The 15,345-nt window shown below is 42.8% G+C and overlaps 1 protein-coding gene across 9 annotated transcripts in view; it reads left to right on the plus strand.

The window, feature by feature from the left end:
• Window positions 1-15,345, plus strand: part of RIMKLB (ribosomal modification protein rimK like family member B) — a 137,492-nt gene that overhangs the window by 21,366 nt on the left and 100,781 nt on the right. For 5 of the 9 annotated variants that reach the window (XM_046012608.1, XM_046012601.1, XM_046012600.1 and 2 more), the window contains exon 1: window positions 4,048-4,290. The exons of 1 other annotated variant lie outside the window; for it this stretch is intronic. The gene's annotated coding sequence lies outside the window, so the exon portion shown is untranslated. Of the gene's footprint in view, window positions 1-3,873; window positions 3,965-4,047; window positions 4,291-5,718; window positions 5,874-15,345 lie in introns of those variants that run through there. 3 more of the 9 variants (XM_046012604.1, XM_046012603.1, XM_046012606.1) reach the window with 3 other exon arrangements.

The raw sequence follows: 15,345 nt of genomic DNA on the forward strand, positions 1-15,345 counted from the left end.
GGACCCTGAGATCATGACCTGAGCCGAAGGCAGAGGCCACCCAGGCGCCCCTCTTTTTCTTTTTTTTAAAGATTTATTTATTTATTTATTTATTAGACAGTGAGAGAGGGAACACAAGGAGGGGGGTGGGAGAGGGAGAAGCAGGCTTCCCACTGAGCAGGGAGCCCCATGCGGGGCTTGATCCCAGAACACTGAGATCATGACCTGAGCAGAAAGATGCTTAAGGACTGAGTCACCCAGGCGGCCACTCATTGAATTTTATGTGCCTTCCACCCAGGAACTTTTAGAAGTGTTGCTTGGGGCACCAGGGTGGCTTAGTCAGTTCAGCATCTACCTTCTGCTGAGGTCATGATCTCAGGGTCTGGGAATCAGGCCCCAAGGTGGGCTTCCTAATCAGTGGGAGCCTGCTTCTTTGGCTCCCCACTTGTGCTCTTTCTCTTGCACTCTCTCTCAAATAGTCTTTATCTGCTTATTTTTAACGGTTTTATTCTTTTGAGACAGAGTGGGCACATAGAGGAAGAGGGAGAATCAGACTTTTCGGCAGGGAGCCCGGTACAAGCTCCATCCCAGGACTGAAATCATGACCTGAGCCGAAAGCAGCTGCTTCGCTGACTGAGCCACCCAAGTTCCCCTAAGATTTTATTTTTAATCTCCACACCCAGTGTGGGGCTCAAACTCAAAACCCCAAGATCAAGAATCATGTGTTTTACCAACTGAGTCAGCCAGCTCCTCCAATAGCTAATAGTTTGGGGGCACTTACTATGTACTGCGTTATGTTTGAGTTACTTCATCTTTATTTTGTTGATGAGATAGCTGAGGCTTACAGAGTTGAAATAGCAATCACATGCCACTAATAAAGCTGGGATTTCAAGTCATATTTATCTGACTCTAAAGATGCTAGGCTAGTTATGTCTTCTCAAGGGATTGAACTGGCTGAAGAATATTAATTTAATGGTTAAAAATGAGTGGTTAAAAACCAAGACAAGCTACTTAAAATACTTTTTAAAGGAAACTCTACCCCATCATGGGGCTCAAACTCAGAATCCCAAGATCAAGAGTTATGTGCTCTACCCACTGAGCCAGTCAGGTGCCCCAGAAGTACTTTTGAGCATACATTGCTACCCAAAGGAGATGTGAGTCCATACCTGCCTAAACATATCAACCGTAAAAGTACAAAGATTACGACAGTCTAGGAAACCAAGCTTTTCTGGACCTTCCTTTTCATTATGGAAATACCAAAAATAATTGCTTTTCCCTCATTACTTCATACAAAAATATAAAGTATGAATTTATCATTAATGTAAATATATAATAACAGTTGGTTTAAAATGAGCCATATCCTTGGCTTTTTTTCGGGGTATGTGGGTGGTTCAGTAGGTTAGGTGTCAGACTCTTGATTTTGTTTGGGGTCATGATCTCAGGGTTGTGAGATTTAGCTCACACTGCTCTCTGTGGGGGAGTGGGCTTGAGGATTCTCTCTCTCCCGGTCCCTCTGCCCCTCCCCCCCACCAAGTGCCTGTGCACACACACTCTAAAATAGACAAAATCTTAAAAAAACAGAAAACCCATTCTGTTTTTTGTTACTTTCTGACTACTTTTCGTGGAGAGCAATGTTATATACATCATTAATTTCTTTGGATGTATCTGGCATCTAATGACAGTACATTTATAGATAGCATTTTTTTAAATGCAGATGGACGGTGAATTAATAGTCTAATACTCCCTACCCACGGTTTCACCCTTCCTTTTCTGGGTGATGCATGGTTACCCAGAATTGGGTTTCTTAACACTAGTGTAATGGACAGCCTAAGTATTATAGATAATCTCCTGGGCCAGTCACGCAACCTCTTCCCTGTGTCAGTTTCTCCCTTTATCTTTTGCCAGATTCTCATTGTGTTAATATCTCTGTGATCGAGGTTTCCTTGATCACAAAATGCTTCTCTTTTGTCTTCAGGTTGAATATACTTTGTTTCAGGAGATGAATATCAGGATGGAAATAAATAGAAACATTTTAGCTCTGTAAACTTTTCTTCCTTTCTTCTGAAGGTAGTGTGTCCTGTAGCACATTTGTTCCTCTAAATGTGTCCTTTGTGAAAACTGTTCATTATCCTAGGTTACTCTCAGTGGCAAAACATAACAGCCGTAATCACTGCTCATATAATCATAATCATGAGTAATCATAGCACTCAATTTGTGCCAGTCTTTAAGTCTTATACACTTCCTTTACTCCTTATACTAACTCAATGAAGTAACTACTTTTATAGTTCTATAAAATATTTTTAAAAGATATTATTTATTTAAGAGAGAGAGAGAATGAGAGCATGAGAGGGGAGATGGTCAGAGGGAGAAGCAGACTCCCCGTGGAGCTGGGAGCTTGATGTGGGACTCCATCCTGGGACTCCAGGATCATGACCTGAGCTGAAGACGGTTGCTTAACCAACTGAGCCACCCGGGCGCCCTCTGTAAAATATTTTTATAGATATATTACTTGTGTAATCAGGTAGAGTAAGATACAGAGAAGTCAGGGTACTTTAGAAGATCACTTAAATCTAATCCAGTCCAGAAATTACCACTCTGGGTTATGTTGTATCTCTTAGAGGACTAAGTACTGAGTGAAATCAGCAAAAAAAAAAGCAGACCATAAAGATTGGGAATGGAGCGCGGGAAAGAATTTGTTGGCTGAGGCTATTCAGAATGGAATGTGACTTGGAAGAATGCAAACTGGGTAGGACATTATGGTATTTCATATCTGGGATCTTAGTAGTAATAAATGACTAAGGTTATTTAGAAATGCATTTGCCATGTAAAGTCGCACAGTCATCTGTTGTCTTTGTGTTCATTCTTCATGATCTGGAAAAATTAACAGTAGTATCATAGCTGAACATACATTCTTAGCTTCCTTTGGACTATAATTTTTATAGACATCTTGAGGATTTTCAAAATGCTCCTAAATATACTTCATTCTCACAGGAACCTTGGAATATACTCCTAGTTTTTCATAACAAAGGCTCGGAGGAAGTTAAGGGAACTGATTTGAGGGGGGTGGGGGTGGGGTGGGGGTGGGGGTGTTATACTGGTTTCCAAGTAGCAAAGCTGGCTGTACCACACTACCCTGTCTAGATCTTTAAACCTGCTTGAAGTCCTGAGAATATATGGTGTATCGTAGTTTAAAAATTTGCCTCACAATGTACAGAGGCAATGTCTTTATTCCGTACAAGGATAAGGACCTTATAGGTATTGATCTTTGTTCCCAGTCTTTGCCTCTGGGAGGGGGGAGACCACCGCTTGAGGGGACTCTAGGCGGGGGCACCGGAAAGGCTGCGCGGGTGGTGGGCTGGGCTGAGCTGGGCTGGGCGTGGACACGCAGACAGCACACTGTCCCCAAGAGGCTCGGTGGGCTGGCGTCAGGGTTCACAGTGTGATGAATGGGGCCCTAGGAGGGACTGCGAGGGTGGGGAGGGTGTACAACGGAAGGAATCAATCTCGCGGTTTCGAGTTGGGAACAAACCTCGCCCCCCCACCCGTTTTCCTTCCTTAGTGAGGACGGTTTGGGGCGGGTGGGGAAAGCGCGTCCTCGAAGCGCTCTCGCGCCCCCATTTCCCTTCCAGCGCGCGCCCTCCATTGCCCCTTCACCACCCGAGAGGCCGGCGATGGCTGCAAGAAGGAACGCGGAGCCGGGAGGGCGGGTCCCGACGCAGGTGTTGGGTCGGCTAGGCTCAGCTGGGCGCGCTGGCCCGGCCCCTCGCCCCGCCGGCCACCGCCCCCCTGCCCCCCCGCCCCCTCCCGCCCCCTCCGCCCCCTGCCCTCCGCGCCGCCGCGCCTGGAGGGCGGGGCCGGGGCGCGCGAGGGTTCTCTGCACGCGGGCGAGCGGCGCGCGGCGCCTCGGTCTGGGGGAGTGCGGGGCGGTCTCCGCTGGCGTCGCGCGCGCTGTGTGTGAGCGGGGTCGCGCGCGCGCGCACTACAGGCGAGTGAGGGAGTGAGGGAGCGAGGGAGCGAGGGGCGGCCGGGTGTGAATGTGTGTGTGGGTGGGGGCGAGTGTGTGTGGGAGTGGGGGGTGAGGGAGAGCCACACCGACCGCGAGGCTTGAGAAAGTGGGCGAGTGTGCGAGGGCGCCCGGCCTGGCTGCGGGAGCCGCGGTGGTGGAGGAGAAAGGAGGCGGCTCCCGGCATCCCGACCCCCTCCCCCTCCTCTCGTTCTCGGACCTCCAGCCAGCCCGGCAGCCTGCGGTTCCGTCGGAAGCCCCAGCCCGGCTCCGCTGGCGGAGAGCGAGGGAGGAGCCGCCCGAGCCAGGTGAGCGGTGCGTTCGCTTCTTTCCTCCGGTGTAGTGGCGTGAGGCGGAGGCGCGCCCGCCCCCGCCTCCCGCGCCCCTCCCCCAAGTGGGCGACTGCGGCCGGAGGGACTCGAAGACGAGCCGGGGCTCGACCGGGGCGCGCTGGGCGCCGGAGATTGTGAGGGCCGGGGGTCGCTCGCAGCAGGAGGCGGGGGGAGCCCGGGCCGGTCGTCGTACTGGGAGGGGGCTGAGGGGAGCCGTGTGCGTGTGACGGGAGAACTGTTGGAGAGAGGCAGCGGCCTTGTGCGTGAAGTGTGCTTCCCCTCTTGTTGAGGGGGTGTGGTAACCCTGGGAATACTTGGTGGAGTAAAACACGTTGTGCCAACCTGTCCTCGAGAGTGTGGTAATCTCTCCTGCCGCTGCTTGCATCAGACATTCCTGTGGTGTGACTGAGGTAGGAGGATGTGTTCGTCCTGCACTTGAGCATGGTTTGGATTCCCTGTTCTCCTCCTGAGGCGTCAGATTTTATAAAGTGTGAGAGTCATTCTTTCTCTTTTGACAGTCCTCTGAATAAGAGTGGGGTGACAAATAATTTGACCTGATTTTTTTTTTCCCTTAAGCATTTGACCATGGTGCGAATCTTGCCTCCCCAGCCCCTCCCTTTAAAAATATCGGAATGGTTGGAGATAATAACTTCAGATTTGCCTTACTAATGTATCCTTATCTCTGGTTGCAGATTTGCAATCCAGGTATTTTATCCCATTTGTGGGTATGAATAGAGATGGGGCGTTAATTGTATTCAATGAGTGGGTTATTATGCTAACCGTGTTGAATTTAACTTCGATGTAAATTCTTTCAGTGTGCTGTTATTTTCCCATTAATTACATAAATTGTTCTCACATCTTTGGGGAGTTGGGTTAAATTCTAAATCTGTATGGAAAGTACATGGGGCAGCCTAATATGGAAAATACTCCTTTTTTGTGGGCGCGATGTTTATTATATTTAACGAAGTTTGTAATTATTAACTGTAACCATTAAAATTTAAATGCTATGTAGATCTCATTTCTTTCACAGCATTGGGTACAGATCTTATTTTTTTCTTAAAAAATTCATTGTCAAAATACTTTAAGATATAAATTTGGAATAAAACACACCGAAATTCCAGTCACGGAGGTTGAGCATTTATTTTCTAACTTCTAGAGTGACAGCCTCTAATTTTAAAAGTTAACAATCATGAATTTCCTTTCTGGTATTTACTGTGTGATATTTGGTTAGTGTCAAAGGGAAGAAGGCCTATTTTGTTTAGAGGTAATCTTTTTAATTTCGGTTAGTGCAATTAATTTCCTTCTTTCCGATAATATATTCAGTTCTCAGTTTGGCAAGATGGCTGTTGATGTTTCTATCTTTCTCTCCTTTTTTTCTCTCTTGTTTTCTCTTACCCCAACCAGGTCCTGGAGCACTATCTGTCAGGGAGGGGACACTCTATGATTTTGAGAACAGAGAGTCCAGAAGGGGAAAGCAAATCCAGCCACATAGAATCCTCCACTCAGTGAAGATCCTTTTTTTCTATTTCCACCTATGCCCCTGCAGGGGGTAAGGAATTGTATGTATCTAACCTTTAGACTTGGGGCTACCAGCTAACATTCCACTTACCTTAGTTCTGGTGGATGTCTTCTTTTTTTTTTTTTTTTTTTTTTTTCATTTTCTTAGATTCCCTGTTGAATACAAAAGCATCTGACAGGGTGAGGGGAGAGTGACAGCAAATTTCCCTTTTTTTCTTTTCCTTCTCATTCAGTCCCCTTTTCCTCTCCAGAGGGAAATTACTAGCCTTGTTTTATAAATCGTCTACCCCTTATTAGCCATGTTATGTGGAAACACTAAAGAGAACATTTTTTTTTTTTTTTTTACCTGAGACCAGTGAATGCCAACCAGGCTTCAGGCATTATTAGTATGTTGGGGCACAGCATGAAACATGGCTTTAAAAAAAAACTCTCCCAATTCTTGCTTTCCTCAGTTTGTATCCATCTGGGATTTGCTAATGGGGTAAGACACTAGACTGATTTTCTCAACTTCTCCCTTCCTTATGAGCTGAAAGACAAAATAAGATGAACACTGGAATTGAGGTTTGAGGGGGAAGGGAGAGAACAGAGCCAGTTCCACAGTTGGAGAAGTAGCTTTTATCATCTTCCTCTGGGAAGCAGGCATAGAGTCTTAAACTAAGTGAAAGACGGAGGGGGAAGAACTTCTGTACCCAGGAACAACATGTGAAGAGTGAGAGAAAACTAAACATAAAGCAAAGGAAGGAGTTTGTTGCTTACTATCAACTGGTCTGGGGGTGTATTTTAGTGATGTGAATTTGTAGAGAGAGTTTATGACAGGTGAGTTTACAAAGAGTATTAAAAAGAGCAAGTGGGGTTAAGTCATAAGTTTATGGGGAAAGAGCCTTGAGAGATTATAATCTAATTTTTTTAAAAATCTAGGAGGAGATTGTGATAGGGATATTTAGTTAACTGTACTGTGGGATGTGCAGTTGTTTCAAGAGAGGTTGAATAGGGCGCCTGGGTGGCTCAGTCGTTAAGCATCTGCCTTCAGCTCAGGTCATGATCCCAGGGTCCTGGGATCAAGCCCCACATCGGGCTCCCTGCTCCGCGGGAAGCCTGCTTCTCCCTCTCCCACTACCTCGCCTGTGTTCCTCTCTCATTGTGTTTCTCTCTGTCAAATAAATAAATAAAATCTTAAAAAAAAAAAAAAAAGTTGAATAGGAGAGATTACGTACAGATGATGAGGAAATTGTTTTTCATTACTTGGTAATTTTCCTGCTTGTCATATTAAGGATAATTAAATAATAATATACTACCTCAAAATACCTGTACATAATGTATTTTAGATTCATGTACCATATGTATCTTTGTACATACTGGGTTTGCAGAAAAGAACAGAGTTTCTGGCTTCATGGTAACTCATGCTATGGTATTTTTTTTAATGTTTTCTTTTCCAATGTTTTTTTTTCCTTTCAAAATTGGCTTAGAGGACAAAAGCCACAGAGCTAGCCAGCTCTACTCCCTTAGAGTCTGGTCTGCATGGAACCCATCTGCTATCTTTTTTACTCCTTTTACTAAAATTACAGGTTTTTTTCCTCCTCTGACTTTAATTGTTAGCAAAGCTAATTATTTAAGGATGAGTTGTATAATGGCAGTGGAAAGTAGGATTAGGTTTGCGTTGTTTGTTTTTTTATGAGAAACTGAAAAGATAAATTAGGAATTTTTAATTTTTTTTAAAAGATTTTATTTATTTATTTGACAGACAGAGATCACAAGTAGGCAGAGAGGCAGGCAGAGAGAGGAAGGGAAGTAGGCTCCCTGTGGAGCAGAGAGCCTGATGCGGGGCTCTATCCCAGGACCCTGGGATCATAACCTGAGCCGAAGGCTGAGCCACCCAGGCGCCCCATAAATTATGAATTTTTTAAAAAAGATTTATTTATTTGTGAGAGAGAAAGGGGGTGAGCAGCGGGAGAGAATCTTTAGGCAGGCTGCCTGCTGAGGGCAGAGCCCAACATGGAGCTTGATCCCAAGGCCCTTGAGATTATGACCTGAGCTGAAACCAAGAGTCACCAACCGAGCCATCCAGGCGTCCTGGTAAATTGTGAAATTTTGACAGCTGTGTTTAGATCTTATGGGTATATTTGCTTGGTATTAAATATTGAAATAGCTTTTTCGGGGGAGGGGGATACTGCCTTACAATTCAATAAACTCCTTTAAAATAATTCCTAACCCCTAACCCTTAACATTTGTCAGAACATAAGGTTCTGTTACCTGCTGGGGGTAATAGAGAATAAAACGGAATCTGTCTTCATGGAGCTCATAATGTAATTTATTGGTCCTTGTTTTTTTCATCTGGCAGTCTGTTCTCCCAGCAGCGTTTGGAGGCGTTTACTAGATTCTTGTAAAATGTGTACCAATTTGTCAATTTTTTGTCAATAATTTTTACTACCTTTCTTTCAAAAGTGGCAGTACATCACCAAGTTGTGAAACATTCAAAAGTGGTAGTACATCACCAAGTTGTGAAAAATTCTACAATTGTCGAATCACTGTATTGTACACCTGAAACTAATACAATATTGTATGTGAGCTAACAGGAGTTAAAATAAAACCTTTAAAAAAAAAAAATTCCAAATCTACCCCTTAATGTTTTTACTCTATTCAGCTCCTTACCACCACCCCCCACTTGTTTTAACCCTTTCTGATACTAGCTCTTGGCTTCATGTTTTAGGCATACAGAAATATGGTCTCCAAAAATAGAACATGAACATGGATTTGCTATATTAGATCACACCAGTTCTTTCTTACTGCTCCACTGTCCCACATTTGGCAGCATTTCAGACTTTGATAGTTTGTCAGAAAACTACATCTTGGAAATTCATGCAGATTTGTCTAAATAGCAGACTTCAAATATTTCCCAAGTTATTTCCTGAGCTTATTCCTTTGACATATAGTTAGCCATATCTATAAAGCCGTATCTATAAAGCCTTCATTCAGTTTCACTATATTAATAGTTTCCTAACTCATTTTTCAGTGTATTGTCCAGCAAGAAAATTTGGAAGGCCCAACATTTTAAGATTTTGGGTTTTTTAAGTAGGTCTCTATTCCCAATTTGGGGCTCTTAACTCACAACCCTGAGATCAGGAGTTGCATGCTCCACTGACTAAGCCAACCAGGCACCCCTAAACATGATGAACTCTGGGGGAGCCACACTGTGCACTGCATCTTGGGAAGATTTTGTAGATTTTTGTGCGATGTTCCAGAGAGAGATAGGTTGATTTAACATTCCTGTATTTATTTATTTTTTTAAAATATTCCTGTATTAAGTGAAATCTTCAGAAAAACTTTGTTAAGAGTTTATTTATTTATTTGACAGACAGATTACAAGTAGGCAGAGAGACAGGCAGAGGGAGGTGGGGGGGGGAGCAGGCTCCCCACTGAGCAGAGAGCCCAACATGGGGCTGGATCCCAGGACCCTGGGATCATGACCCGTGCTGAAGGCAGAGGCTTTAACCCAGTGAGCCACTCAGGTGTCTCGAAATCATTAGAAATTTTATTTAAATTACAGAGAAAGCTTCCCCACCCCCCCAGAGGAAACTTTTTTTAAGGAAGATTTTAAGTAACCTTTACACTCAACGTGGGGCTCGAACCCACAATCCAGAGATGAAGAGTGGCATGCTCCAACAACTGAGCTGGCCAGGTACCCCATGCAGAGAAAACTATTTTAAAAAGTTTAATTAGTTTTGTATATCACAGACTGCTTTGAGAAATTTAGTAATAAAGCTACAGGTAAATTAAGTAAAGGAAACATTTTTCTGATCCCTTAGGTGAATATGTGTAAAAATTTGCATGTTAATTTGCTTATAACATTTTTTTCTTCTCTAGGTTTCTTTTTATTGTGGTTAAATACACAGCACAAAATTTACCATCTTAGTCATGTTTTAAGAACGCACATTAGTGGTATTAACTATATTCACATTCTTGTGCAACTGTCCACCATATTCATTTCTAGAACTCTTCATACAAATAGTCTTGATTTCCCCAGCATCTCAGCCCCTGGCAACCATCAGTTTACTTTCTGTGAATTTGGCAGTTATATACTACTGCATAATGTTCTCCAGGTTCATCCATGTGGTAGCATATATTGGAATTTAATTCTTTTTCAAGGCATTGTATGTATATTCTGTATTATTCATCTTTAGACGAACACTTCGGTTGCTTCCACCTTTTAGTTATTGTAATGCTGTTGTGAACATGTGTGTACAGAAAAACTCTTTGAAAACTCTGCTTTCTTTTCTTTTGATTATATACCAAAAGTAGAATTACTGGATCATATGGTAGTTCTATTTTTAATTTTTTGAGGAACTGCCATACTGTTTTTCATCGCTGTCGCACCATTTTATATTCCGACTGACAGTTTGCAAGGCTTCCAGTTTCTCCACATGCTCCCGAACATTTGTTTTCTGTTTTTTGATAATAGCCATCCAGTGTGTGATTTTACTTACATGGTTTTGATTTGCATTTTCCTAATGATTATTGATGTTGAGCATCTTTTTTGGTGGACATTTTAATATCAGATCGTTTTTAACTCTGTGAGGACTAGGATTATGTCTCTTTTGTTTACCGGAATATTTTTAGAGTACATAGTAGGCAATCAGATATTAATTGAATGTATTATTTAATCAAATACTCTGTTTATTTAGTACTTAGATTCTTAGTTGATCTGACCTTGAACAATTTGCCTTCTTTGGAGGGAGGGATACTTCTCCAGGGATGTTGTGAAAATAAATGTAAAAGTGAAATGGATCAAATGTAAGATGATCTTGTTAGTGTAAAAAAATCCCTCTTACAAACAGTACTGCTGCATGCTGACATATGCAGACTTTGATGTTAAGGGAATAATTTCCTAAAACTTTTGAGCAAGGTATGACAGACAATACTTAAAATAAAAAGTTCTGTGGCCTGTAATAAAGAATTCCCAAATATCACTGACATAAGCAAAAGAGGTAGTAGGTAGTCCAAGGTCATGGTAGCACACAGCTGTCAGGGATTCAAGTTCTAACAGGTAGCTGTGCTTTTCCTAGGGTTCACTCCTGTCCTTAAGAGTCCAGGTGGTTGTTAGAGCTAATAGAGGGAGAGGAGAGAAAGAAAGAAAGGGAGAAAGAGAAAGAAAGAAATAGAAGTTAAGTTTAAGGAATTGGTTAGTATGATTGTGGCAAGTCTGAAATTCATGGGGCAAGCCAGTAGGTTGGAAATTCAGGGAGGAACTTCTGTTATAGTCTTAATGCATAGTTACTTCTTTGTGGAACTTGTTTTTGCTCTTTAGACCTTCAACTGGTTGGATGAGACCCACCTACAACATAGAGGGAATCTTCACTCAGTGTCAACTTATTATAGACTTTAATTATATTTACAAAATATCTTCATAGCAACATATAGACTAGTGCAAACAGTTGGGGCACCATTGTCTAGCCACGTTGACACAGTTGAACTAACACAATGAAAAATCCAGGTGTTGAAGCAGGTATGTGAATAAAAATCAACTTTTTACTTGCTCAGCTGAGGGAATAGTCGGTGGCATTTAGTTAGGAATGCACACTAGGCAGATTGAAATAGGATCTCTCAAATTCAGTTGGAAACTGGTTGGAAAAAGATTTAGTAGGTCAATGATATATTCAGATTTCAATAATAATAGTTGAAACCTGGTGAGGATGACAGTTACAGAGAAAGGAGAGAAGGGTTCAGGAAGGAAGCCCTAGGGATTATGTATAGAAAAAGAACTGTCAGGAGAGAAGGGTCATGTAAAAGAAGACTGAAGGAGTGCCTAAACTCAATATATACAAGTTTATTATTTTTCTCTAGAAGCCTGACATAACTCTTACATTCCCCATCCAAGACAGAAATGATGTCATCAGAAGCACATCTGTAGTAATTGCCAAATGGAGTAAATTCTTATTTGTACATTAGTATGTATGTTTTCCTTATCTAACCTTTTTTTTTATTCCCAGTCTTTTGATTCTGAGTTTATATGCTGTGTGTCTTATCTGGAATAAATAATGTTCCTAGGAGTAAGAGGCGCCTCAATATCTTCATGGTAGATTATAATTGTGCTTTTTTCGTAGCAGAATAAGTACCATTGGGAGGGGGGTCTCATGAGAAAAATGAAAGAAGCACTTTATTTATGATTCCCATTTAATTAGCCCTGCCTAGACTATTGACAGATCACAGTGACTTTTATTTGCATGTGTATCCAGAAGTTGCATGGGAGAACTATGTCTAATATAAATGTAAATTTTCTTTGTCTTTTTGTTAAAAAAAGAAAAACTGATTTAGCAGTTTATCAGTAGCATTTTTTTGGTATCTGATATTTGTGCATTGTTTTCCTAAGTATTGTGTGTGGGGGGAGGAACCATTTTACTTTAACAAGGGACTCTTTACTGTCTTTTTTTTTTTTTTTTTTAAAGATTTTATTTATTTGACAGAGACAGACACACAGTGAGAGAGGGAACACAAGCAAGAGGGAGTGGGAGAGGGAGAAGCAGGCTTCCCACTGAGTAGAGAGCCTGATGCGGGGCTTGATCTCAGGACCCTGGGATCATGACCTGAGCTGAGGGCAGATGCCTAACTACTAAGCCACCCAGGTGCCCCATCTTTACTGTCTTTTAAAATAGTGAATATAATCTGAGGTTTTTAATTTTTGAGACTCGGGACTATACTTTTATTGATGTACTTTTGGTTTTCTGGACTGTAGATTTACCATTACGCTTTTGGCTTCTTAGTAGGTTTTTTTTTTTTTTTTTTTCCTGGATGTTCATTAATGGGATAAATAGAAAAGTAGATATGTTGGAGGAGACGCTGGCCTCCACCTGGCCCAGGAAGGTGGCCTCCCAGACCAGGAGGGCCATGGGAGTGGGCTGGAGGGGGGAATACAGAGCCTCTGCCTTTGTTCTTGGAGAGTCTTTACCTCTTGTTTCCTGGCTATTCTTAGATGTGAATCCCAGTAGAGCAGCCTGATAAGGACAAGGCCACCCTGGGTACCTTTCCAAGTAGGAGTGGACCATTGGTTGGAGGAGAGAGTTGTGCTCTTTATTTCTCTGGCGATAAACTGGTCTTTGGAGATCACTGTAAAATTATGATGGATAAAAAATTGGAGGTGCCTGGGTGGCTCATTCGGTTAAGCTACTGCCTTCGGCTCAGGTCATGATCCCAGGGTCCTGGGATCCAGCCCCACTTGGGGCTCCCTGCTTAGAGGGAAGCCTGCTTCTCCCTCTCCCATTCCCCCTGCTTGTGTTCCTTCTGTTGCTGTTTTTGTCTCTCTGTCAAATAAATAAATAAAAATCTTTTTAAAAAGCCCCCAAACCATTTCCTTTTTAAAAAAAAATATTGGGCAGGTGTCACTTGAAGATACCAGTACAAATGAAACCGTAAATAATAAGCTGGAGGCTGTTAAGCTGATTTGCCTTTTTCAGGCTGGGATCGTCATCTCCTTGGTGGACATTGGAATACAGTGTGGCATACCTCTGATTCTTCACATGAAAAGCAAGACATAACATAAGAATCTTTTGAAGCTGATAAAGAAAATGTATTCCATATGAACAAAGATAATCTTGTGCAGGGCAAGGTCATGATCCCCAGATGCTGCCATATTGACTGCCACTAGGTGGATTTGAGGAACCACAGTCATTGGCATTGATGTTTGGCCTCTTCAAGACAGTGTCTACATATTTCATAAAGTCTTCTGCAGAGCATTTCTCCAGTTCCAGATCTGGGGGTGCAGGTATCCCCTATAAAAGCCTTGCAGAGGTCAGGCTGCTCCATTGGGAGAAATTAAAGGAGGGGCACCTGGGTGGTTCAGTCAGTCAGACATCTGCGTTTTGCTAAGTTCGTGATCCCTGGGTCCTGGGATTGAGCCCTATATCAGGCTCTCTGCTCAGTGGGGAGTCGTCTTCTCCGTCTCCCTCTGCCCCTCCCTGCTGCTCATGCTCTATGCTCTGTCTCTCTCACTAATAAATGTTTTTTAAAAAATGAAAAGAAATGGGGAGGCTAACCTGAACTTGCAGTTAGTTGATGGTGGCATACCAGTGTGGAAACACCCAAAGATTATGCATGGGTATGAGAGCTGCAGGCATGAAGCCAGACATGAGGCTCATGTGCATCATCTGTTGGGAGTTGCTGCACAGCGACATGAGATTGCAGCCCAGGAGTGTTTTTGTTGTCCAGTTATATAATCATTGAACATAACATGTTGTGTTAATGTTGTGGCCTGGACATTTTCCATGAGTTGACATACCAGTATTGACCAACATTTCTACTTCCCATTTGCCAGTGGCTTTAATATCCTATCCTGAGGATAGGGGGCCACAACTGCTTTACTCATTCAGTACAATTTCATGCAGTGAAATTCAGTCAGATCAGTGAACAGATGATGTTCAAGACCTAAGTGTCAGGGAAGGCACCAAGATGGCTTTGGAGTATTAGATGTCCTTGACAGGGCGGTCCAAAAACTACTTGGTCTAAATATCTTAAGGTCATTTTATAATGCCTCTCTCAAGGGAAACTGGGGAGGCATTAGGTACTCTGGTGCGACTTTTCTTATGTGGAGCTTTTCCTTTGAGACTTTTCAGTGACCACATCTTCAATTCATATCTAGACTAAGGCTCAAGAGGGCATGTTCTTGTCCATAGCTGTGGAACAATAACACAAGGGGTCAGAAGCCTCTGGGCACCAGTCATCCCCTTTGCTGATTTCTTGGGTTTTGGCCTGATGCATTGCCCCATTTGAGAGCTCTCCCCTTGCTTTTTCACAGCTACAAGTCACACTCTTATGTTTATCTCCCATGTTATTTTATTCCTTCCCTGCTTTCCTGTGATTGATGCCTTGAGACCCTGGGTTGTGCGGCAGGTGTGTGAGTGTGGCAGGCATAGCAGGCTAAGGTTTGGGGTTGGGGCTGTGTGTATTTGTGTGGTGGTGTACCTGGCTCATGGTGTTCTGGTCTTAACGGTGTACATGTATGGAGCAGGTCCTTCTGACTGAGACCCTAGAGAGTGTGTGAATGGTGCATGAGGAATCACTTCCAGTCGTGGTGCTGGAAGACATCTGTATGGTCATTCCTTTCTCTAGTTCTTACCCTCATTCTTTTTTCTGTGTTAGGTTTGCCGTGTCATCTGGGGTGATACTAGGAATGTTTTTAAAGTAGGCTCCATGCCCCAGTGAGGCTAGAACTCAGGATCCTGATATCAAGAGTTACATGCTGTACTTCTGAGCCAGCCAGGGGCCTCAGGAATTTTATTTTTGTAAAGTTTTGTTTGTTTGCTTGTTCGTTTGTTTGTTTGTTTGAAACCACCTGTTAACATTTGTTAGTAAAACTTGAAACTTTTTGCTTCTTAGGGAAATTTTCAACTTGTCTTACTCGTGATACAAGCTTTTGCTCATGATGCAGATTCTGAGAAGCAGCACTCTGTGGAAGAAAGTCCTTTTTTGTGTTCTAGTAAACAGTCTGTTGAAAAAGTTCTATTTAAAGGAAGCATAAAAACCTTG

The sequence above is a fragment of the Meles meles genome, chromosome 7 (genome assembly GCF_922984935.1).
Source record: "Meles meles chromosome 7, mMelMel3.1 paternal haplotype, whole genome shotgun sequence".
NCBI lineage: Eukaryota > Metazoa > Chordata > Mammalia > Carnivora > Mustelidae > Meles > Meles meles.